Source organism: Arachis hypogaea, chromosome 20, assembly GCF_003086295.3.
Source record: "Arachis hypogaea cultivar Tifrunner chromosome 20, arahy.Tifrunner.gnm2.J5K5, whole genome shotgun sequence".
NCBI classification, from domain to species: Eukaryota; Viridiplantae; Streptophyta; class Magnoliopsida; order Fabales; family Fabaceae; genus Arachis; species Arachis hypogaea.
This window is the reverse complement of record NC_092055.1, coordinates 89,574,672-89,583,141: the sequence shown is the minus strand read 5'-3', so window position 1 is coordinate 89,583,141 and position 8,470 is coordinate 89,574,672. Positions and strand designations below refer to the sequence as shown.

Here is an 8,470-nt window from a genome sequence, read left to right as displayed (position 1 = left end):
TCGCTCTCTATTGCGTTGGAAATTAGACATCTTGAACTTTCCAGCAATGTATAGTAGTCCATACTTTGCCTGAGATTTGATGGCCCAAACTGGCGTCTAAATGCTAGCCAGAGACCCTTTTTCTAGCGTAAAACGCCGGAACTGGCACCAGAACTAGAGTTAAATGCCCAAACTGGCATCCAAGCTGGCGTTTAACTCTAGAAAAGGCCTATGCACATGTAAAGCTCAATGCTCAGCCTAAGCACACACCAAGTGGGCCCCGGAAGTGGATTTATGCACTATCAGCACTTAGTTACTTATTTTCTGTAATCCTTAGTAACTACTTTTAGTATAAATAGTACTTTTTACTATTGTATTTGTATCTTTTAAAATTATTACCATCTTTGGACTTTTATGTTACATTTGGGAGGCTAGCCATTCAGCCATGCCTAGACCTTTTTCTCTTATATATTTTCTACGGTGGAGTTTCTACACCTCATAGATTAAGGTGGGGAGCTCTGCTGTTCTTCATGAATTAATACAAGTACTATTGTTTCTCTTTCAATTCACGCCTACTTCTTCTCTAAGATATACTCTCGTACTTAATTCAGTTAAGTCAGAATGAAGGGATGACTCGTGACAAACACCCACTATCTTCGTTACTCACTTAGCCAAGATCCGCGTGCCTGACAACTACAAGCGGTCTACATGATGTTCAACGTAGTCATTGGACGACAGCCAGAGTATAATCTCTTGGGTCTCTAATCCACGGACCGATTCCGTGAGATTAGAACCTTCGTGGTAGAGGCTAGAACCAATTGGCAGCATTCCTGAGATCCGGAAAGTCTAAACCTTGTCTGTGGTATTCCGAGTAGGATCTAGGAAGGGATGACTGTGACGAGCTTCAAACTTGCGAATGTTGGGCACAGTGACAGTGTACAAAAGGATAGAGAGATCCTATTCTGACACAAGTAGAAACCGACAGATGATTAGCTGTGCGGTAGCTGTACCTGGTATTTTTCATCCGAGACGAGAAATCCGACAGTTGATTAGCCGTGCAGAAACTGTACTTGGACCATTTTCACTGAGAGGATCATACAACTTGCCATGGAAGGGAGCACGCATGATTGGATGAAGACAGTAGGAAAGCAGAGGTTCAGAAGCAACAAAGCATCTCCAAACGCTTATCTGAAACTCCCACCAATGAATTACATAAGTATATTTATTTTATTTTACGTTTTATTTATCTTTTAATTATCAAAATTCATAACCAATTGAATCCGCCTGACTAAGATTTACAGGATGACCATAGCTTGCTTCAAGCCGACAATCTCTGTGGGATCGACCCTTACTCGCGTAAGGTTTTATTACTTAGACGACCCAGTGCACTTGCTGGTTAATTGTACCGGAGTTGTGAAAAGTGTGATCACAATTCCGTGCACCAAGTTTTTGGCGCCGTTGCCGGGGATTGTTCGAGTTCGGACAACTGACGGTTCATCTTGTTGCTTAGATTGGGTAATTTTATTTTATGTTTAAGCTTTTTATTTTTATTTTCGAAAAAAAAATCATTCAAAGAAAAAAAATTATATTTTTTAAGAATGAATTCTAGAGCTTTATGAGATATGTTGAAGCCTGGCTGGCTGTTAAGCCATGTCTAATCTTTTGGGCTGAAGTTTCCACTTTCCATTGTAGAAAGGACATGTCTGTATTTATTATGCTAAAGCCTGGCTGGCCATTTGGCCATGTCTAATTCCTTTGGACCGAAGATTTAGACTAACATTGCATGAATCCTGGAATTCTTGTTAAAAATCTTGAATTTCTTTATTTTCTTTTTCCAAAATAATTTTGAAAAAAAAATTTAATAAAATCATAAAAACCAAAATATTTTGTGTCTCTTGTTTGAGTCTAGTGTCAAATTTTAAGTTTGGTGTCAATTGCATTTTTATTATTTTCTTAAAATTTTTGAAAATTCATGCATTATGTTCTTCATGATCTTCAAGTTATTCTTGATGATTTTCCTTGTTTGATCTTTAATTTTTCTTGTTTTGTGTCTTTTCTTGTTTCTCTTGTGCATTTTCAAATTGTTAGTGTCCCTAGTAGAAAAGTTCCTAAGTTTGGTATCTTGCATGTCTTTCTTTTCTTAAAAATTTTCAAAAATATGTTCTTGATGTTCATCATAATCTTCAAAGTGTTCTTGGTGTTCATCTTGACATTCAAAGTGTTCTTGCATGCATTATTTGTTTTATTCTTAAATTTTTATGTTTTGTTTCATTTTGTTGTTTTTCTCTCTCCTCATTAAAAATTCAAAAGTAATATATATATATATATATCTTTTCCTTATTCTTCTCATAATTTTCGAAATTTTGAGTTAACTTGGTCAAAAATTTTTAAAATTTAGTTGTTTCTTGTTAGTCAAGTCAAAATTTCAATTTAAAAACTTTATCTTTTCAAATCTTTTTCAAAATCAATTATTTTTCATTTTTTTATGATTTTCGAATTTCATTCTTAAAATTTTTCAAAATCTTTTTCATTTTTCTTTTAATATTTTCGAAAATTTTAAAACTAATTTTTCAAAATGTTTTTCTTAATTTTATTTCATATTTTCGAAAATCCTTGCTAACAATTAATGTATTGATTCAAAAATTTCAAGTTTGTTACTTTCTTGTTAAGAAAGGTTCAATCTCTAAATTCTAGAATCATATCTTTTAGTTTCTTGTTAGTCAAGTCATCAACTTTAATTTTAAAAATCAAATCTTTTTAATTTCTTTTTCAATTCTTTTTCAAAGTAAATTTCAATCATATCTTTTTAAAATTTTAATTTCAAAATCTTTTTCTAACTTCTTATTCATGAGCGGATAATTTATACGCTTTTTGACATTGTTTTTAGTATGTTTTTAGTAGAATCTAGTTACTTTTAGGGATGTTTTCATTAGTTTTTATGTTAAATTCACATTTCTGGACTTTACTATGAGTTTGTGTGTTTTTCTGTGATTTCAGGTATTTTCTGGCTGAAATTGAGGGACTTGAGCCGAAATCAGATTCAGAGGTTGAAAAAGGACTGCTGATGCTGTTGGATTCTGACCTCCCTGCACTCAAAGTGGATTTTCTGGAGCTACAGAACTCGAAATGGCGCGCTTCTAATTGCGTTGGAAAGTAGACATCCAGGGCTTTCCAGCAATATATAATAGTCCATACTTTGGCCAAGAATTGACGATGTAAACTGGCGTTCAACGCCAGCCTTCTGCCCAAATCTGGCGTCCAGCGCCAGAAAAGGATCCAAAACCAGAGTTGAACGCCCAAACTGGCACAGAAACTGGCGTTCAACTCCACAAATGGCCTCTGCACGTGCAACACTTAAGCTCAGCCCAAACACACACCAAGTGGGCCCCGGAAGTGGATTTATACATCAAATACTTACTCATGTAAACCCTAGTAGCTAGTTTATTATAAATAGGACCTTTTACTATTGTATTAGGCATCTTTGGATTATCTTTGGATTAACTTATGATCCTTTGATCACGTTTTAGGGGGCTGGCCATCTCGGCCATGCCTAGACCTTCACTTATGTATTTTTAATGGTAGAGTTTCTACACTCCATAGATTAAGGTGTGGAGCTCTGCTGTCCCTCAAAGATTAATGCAAAGTACTACTGTTTTCTATTCAATCCTTCTTATTTCGCTTCTAAGATATCCATTCGCACCCAAGAACGTGATGAAGGTGATGATTATGTGTGACGCTCATCATCCTTCTCCCTTATGAACGCGTGCCTGACAAACACTTTTGTTCTACATGAAATAAGCTAGAATGAATATCTTTTAGATCTCCTAACCAGAATCTTCGTGGCGTAAGCTAGAATGATGGCGGCATTCAAGAGAATCCGGAAGGTCTAAACCTTGTCTGTGGTATTCCGAGTAGGATTCGATGATTGAATGACTGTGACGAGCTCCTAACTCGCGATTGCAGGGCGTTAGTGACAGACGCAAAAGGATAGTAAATCCTATTCCAGCATGATCGAGAACCGACAGATGAATAGCCATGCCGTGACAGGGTGCATGAGCATATTATTCACTGAGAGGATAAGATGAAGCCATTGACAAGGGTGATGCCTCCAGACGATTAGCCGTGCCGTGACAGGGCATTGGATCATTTTCCCGAGAGATGACCGAAAGTAGCCATTGACAGTGGTGATGTATCACATAAAGCCAGCCATGGAAAGAAGTAAGACTGATTGGATGAAGATAGCAGGAAAGCAGAGGTTCAGAGGAACGAAAAGCATCTCCATTCGCTTATCTGAAATTCCTACCAATGAATTACATAAGTATCTCTATCCCTATTCTATTATTTATTATTCGAAAACTCCATGATTATTTTATATCCGCCTGACTGAGATTTACAAGGTGACCATAGCTTGCTTCATACCAACAATCTCCGTGGGATTCGACCCTTACTCACGTAAGGTATTACTTGGACGACCCAGTGCACTTGCTGGTTAGTTGTATCGAAGTTGTGACAATTATGAATTAAGATCAGAGCACCAAGCTCTGGAGCCATTACCAGGATTTGTTCGAGCCTGGAGATCACAATTTCGTGCACCAAGTTTTTGGCGCCGTTGCCGGGGATTGTTTGGGTTTTCGGCAAGCTTTTGGTCCGGTAACATCAGTGCCAGATTCCCTTTTGATCTGGCAACAGCACCAAGTTTTTGGCGCCGTTGCCGGGGATTGTTTGAGTTTGGACAACTAACGGTTCATTTTGTTGCTCAGATTAGGTAATTTTCTTTTTATTTTATTTTCAAAAATTTTTCAAAAATATTTTCAAAAATCTCCCATCTGTTTTCGAAAAAAAAAAAATAATAAAAATGTTTTCAAAAAAATTTATATTTTTTATTCAAAATTTTTAAGAATGAATTCTAGTGTTTCATGATGATTTGTTGAAGCCTGGCTGGCTGTAAGCCATGTCTAATTTTTGGACTGGGGTTTCAACTTACCATCACAAAAGAAGAGATTCTCACATACTTAGTTATTCTATACTTGAAAATTATCCATATTTGTTGAAGCTTGGCTGGCCATTGGCCATGTCTAGTGTTTTGGACTGGAGCTTTCTTTGAAAGCTTGGCTGGCTAGTGAGCCATGTCTAATTCCTGGATTGAAGCTTTAGACTAACATGGCAAGATTCCTGGAATTCATATTAAAAATTTTGGAATCCTTATTTTTTCTTTTTTTAATTTTCGAAAAATATAAAATAAAAAAATCCAAAAAAATTAGAAAATCATAAAAATCAAAAATATTTTCTGTTTCTTGTTTGAGTCTTGAGTCATATCATAAGTTTGGTGTCTTTTGCATATGCATCTTGCATTTTTCGAAAATTTCATGCATTCATGGTGTTCTTCATGATCTTCAAGTTGTTCTTGGTAAGTCTTCTTGTTTGATCTTGATGATTTTTTGTTTTGTGTTGTTTGATGTTTTTCATATGCATTCTTGAATTCTTAGTGCGTAAGCATTAAAGAATTCTAAGTTTGGTGTCTTGCATGTTTTCTTTGCATTAAAAATTTTTCAAAAATATGTTCTTGATGTTCATCATGACATTCATAGTGTTCTTGGTGTTCATCTTGACATTCATAGCATTCTTGCATGCATCACATGTTTTAATCTAAAAATTTCATGCATTGCATCTTTTTAGTGTTTTTCTCTCTCATCATAAAAATTCAAAAATCAAAAAAATATCCTTCCCTTTTTCTCTCATCAAATTCGAAAATTTGAGTTGACTTTTTCAAAAATTTTTAAAATCAAATTGTTTCTCATGAGTCAAATCAAATTTTCAATTTGAAAATCTTATCTTTTTCAAAATCTTTTTCAAAAATCAAATCTTTTTCAAAATTATTAGTTATTTTCGAAAATTTCAAAAATATTTTTCAAAAATCTTTTTCTTATTTTTATACCAAATTTTCGAAAATAACATGATCAATTAATGTTTTGATTCAAAAATTTGAAGTTTGTTACTTGCTTGTTAAGAAAGATTCAAACTTTAAGTTCTAGAATCATATCTTGTGATTTCTTATGAATCAAGTCATTAATTGAGATTTTAAAAATCAAATCTTTTTCAAAACTAACTTCAATCATATCTTTTCAAAAATATCTTCTTATCTTATCTTTTTCAAAAATATCTTTTCAAAATATCTTTTCTAACTTCCTAACTTCTTATCTTTTCAAAATTTGTTTCAACTAACTAACTAACTTTTTGTTTGTTTCTTAACTTTTTCAAAACTACCTAACTAACTCTCTCTCTCTCATTTTCGAAAATATCTTCCCTCTTTTTCAAAAATTTCTTTTTAATTAACTAATTATTTTTATTTTTTATTTTTAATTTCAAAAATTTTCGAAAAAAAAAATACTAACAATTTTCAAAAACCATTTTCAAAAATCACTAACTCTTTTTCAAAATAATTTTCGAAAATTATCCATCTCCCATCTCATTCTATTTATTCATTCATATCCTAACATCTCATCTCACATCTCTTCCATTAGTACAGTTGTGTTTCTTCCTTTACATCACATTCTTTGTCTCCCACTCTTCTTCCACTAATAAAGGGATCCCTATACTGTGGTATAAAGGATCTCTATTATTATTATTATTATTATTTTTCTGTGCCTTCTTCTTTGTCATATGAGCAGGAGCAAGGACAAGAACATTATTGTGGAAGCAGATTCAGAACCTGAAAGGACTCTGAAGAGAAAATTAAAGGAAGCTAAAATACAACAATTCAGAGATAACCTTTCAGAAATTTTCGAACAGGAAAAGGAGATGGCAGCCGAAAATAATAATAATGTAAGGAAGATGCTTGGTGACTTTACTGCACCTAATTCCAATTTACATGGAAGAAGCATCTCCATTCCTGCCATTGGAGCAAACAACTTTGAGCTGAAATCTCAATTAGTTTCTCTAATGCAGCATAACTGCAAGTTTCATGGACTTCCATCTGAAGATCCTTTTCAGTTCTTAACTGAATTCTTGCAGATATGTGATACTGTTAAGACTAATGGAGTAGATCCTGAAGTCTACAGGCTCATGCTTTTCCCTTTTGCTGTAAGAGACAGAGCTAGATTATGGTTGGATTCTCAACCCAAAGACAGCCTGAACTCTTGGGATAAGCTGGTCACGGCTTTCTTAGCCAAGTACTTTCCTCCTCAAAAGCTGAGCAAGCTTAGAGCTGATGTTCAAACCTTCAGACAGAAAGAAGGTGAATCTCTCTATGAAGCTTGGGAAAGATACAAACAGTTGACCAAAAAGTGTCCTTCTGACATGCTTTCAGAATGGACCATCCTGGATATATTCTATGATGGTTTATCTGAGCTATCAAAGATGTCATTGAATACCTCTGCAGGTGGATCCATTCACCTAAAGAAAACGCCTGCAGAAGCTCAAGAACTCATTGACATGGTTGCTAATAACCAGTTCATGTACACTTCTGAAGGAATCCTGTGAGTTGGGGAGATGATAGCCAATAACATCAACAGGGTGAGAATGTGAATGTTGGGGAGATGATAGCCAATAACATCAACAGGGTGCTGAAAAGCACCAAAGATAGCACAAGGCTAGCATTCTCCAGTATTATCCAGAGACTGTGTGATGAAGCATGGGTTGAGAAGATTATTGATGAAGTGCTGGTAGAACAAGACAAGCCCAAAACTGCCAAGAAGATGGCCAAAGTGGTGGCTGTCAACCCACTTGAGAGGAGAAGAGAGCATAGAGGACATGCTCATGTGCCACAAGGGCAACCACAACAAGAAGAAGAGCAACCACATTACCTAGCACTTCAACCACCACCATACCAACAATATCAACAATTTCCTGAAGGTTTCAACTAGGAGCAAGTGCAAGGAGATATACACCAAATGAAGGGAGATATACATCATCTGAGAGAGGATGTCAACCAACTCAAGGATAATCAACAACAACAATGCAACCAAGTGAATCAGAACATACAACAACTCCAAGGGAGTATGGAGCACATGAAGGAGTAGCAAAACCAGATCAATTGGGGAGAGATGCAAGGCAACCTCGGAATAATTATGGAGCAACAACAATGCCAAATGGAGAGCCTTGCTGAGTTTAGGTATCTTTATGAAGCCAGAACTATAGCAAGAGGGGAGTATGACTGCTACGCACAGACAAAATTATGCAGTAGCCAACATGAACCCCAATTATCCAACCTACAAGCAGAAGATAGAGGAGCTCAGTGCTAGGCAGGAAGAAATTGCATATCAGCACAAAGAAAATGTAAAATCATACATGAGGAGGCTAGGATTCTGGAGCCCAAAGACACAAAGGCACAAGAGGGATCCTCCAAAAAGGATAATGATGACTCCTTCCCTTCCAAAAAGAAAGACAAAGGAAAGGGGCCAATGAACTAAAGCTGCTCAAGGTTGTTGAGTTCCATGGTTGACACTCTCAAATTTCTAGATTTCTGTTTAGTTTCTTTATGTTTAAATTTCTG

At 35.5% G+C, this 8,470-nt stretch overlaps 1 non-coding gene across 1 annotated transcript; it reads right to left on the bottom strand.

Moving 5' to 3' along the window:
• Positions 1–7,173: 7,173 nt before the first annotated feature.
• Positions 7,174–7,281, bottom strand: LOC112788244 (small nucleolar RNA R71). Its single transcript, XR_003195617.1, has one exon. It is a non-coding gene; the product is annotated as a small nucleolar RNA R71 (small nucleolar RNA).
• Between the last annotated feature and the right edge of the window lie 1,189 nt (positions 7,282–8,470).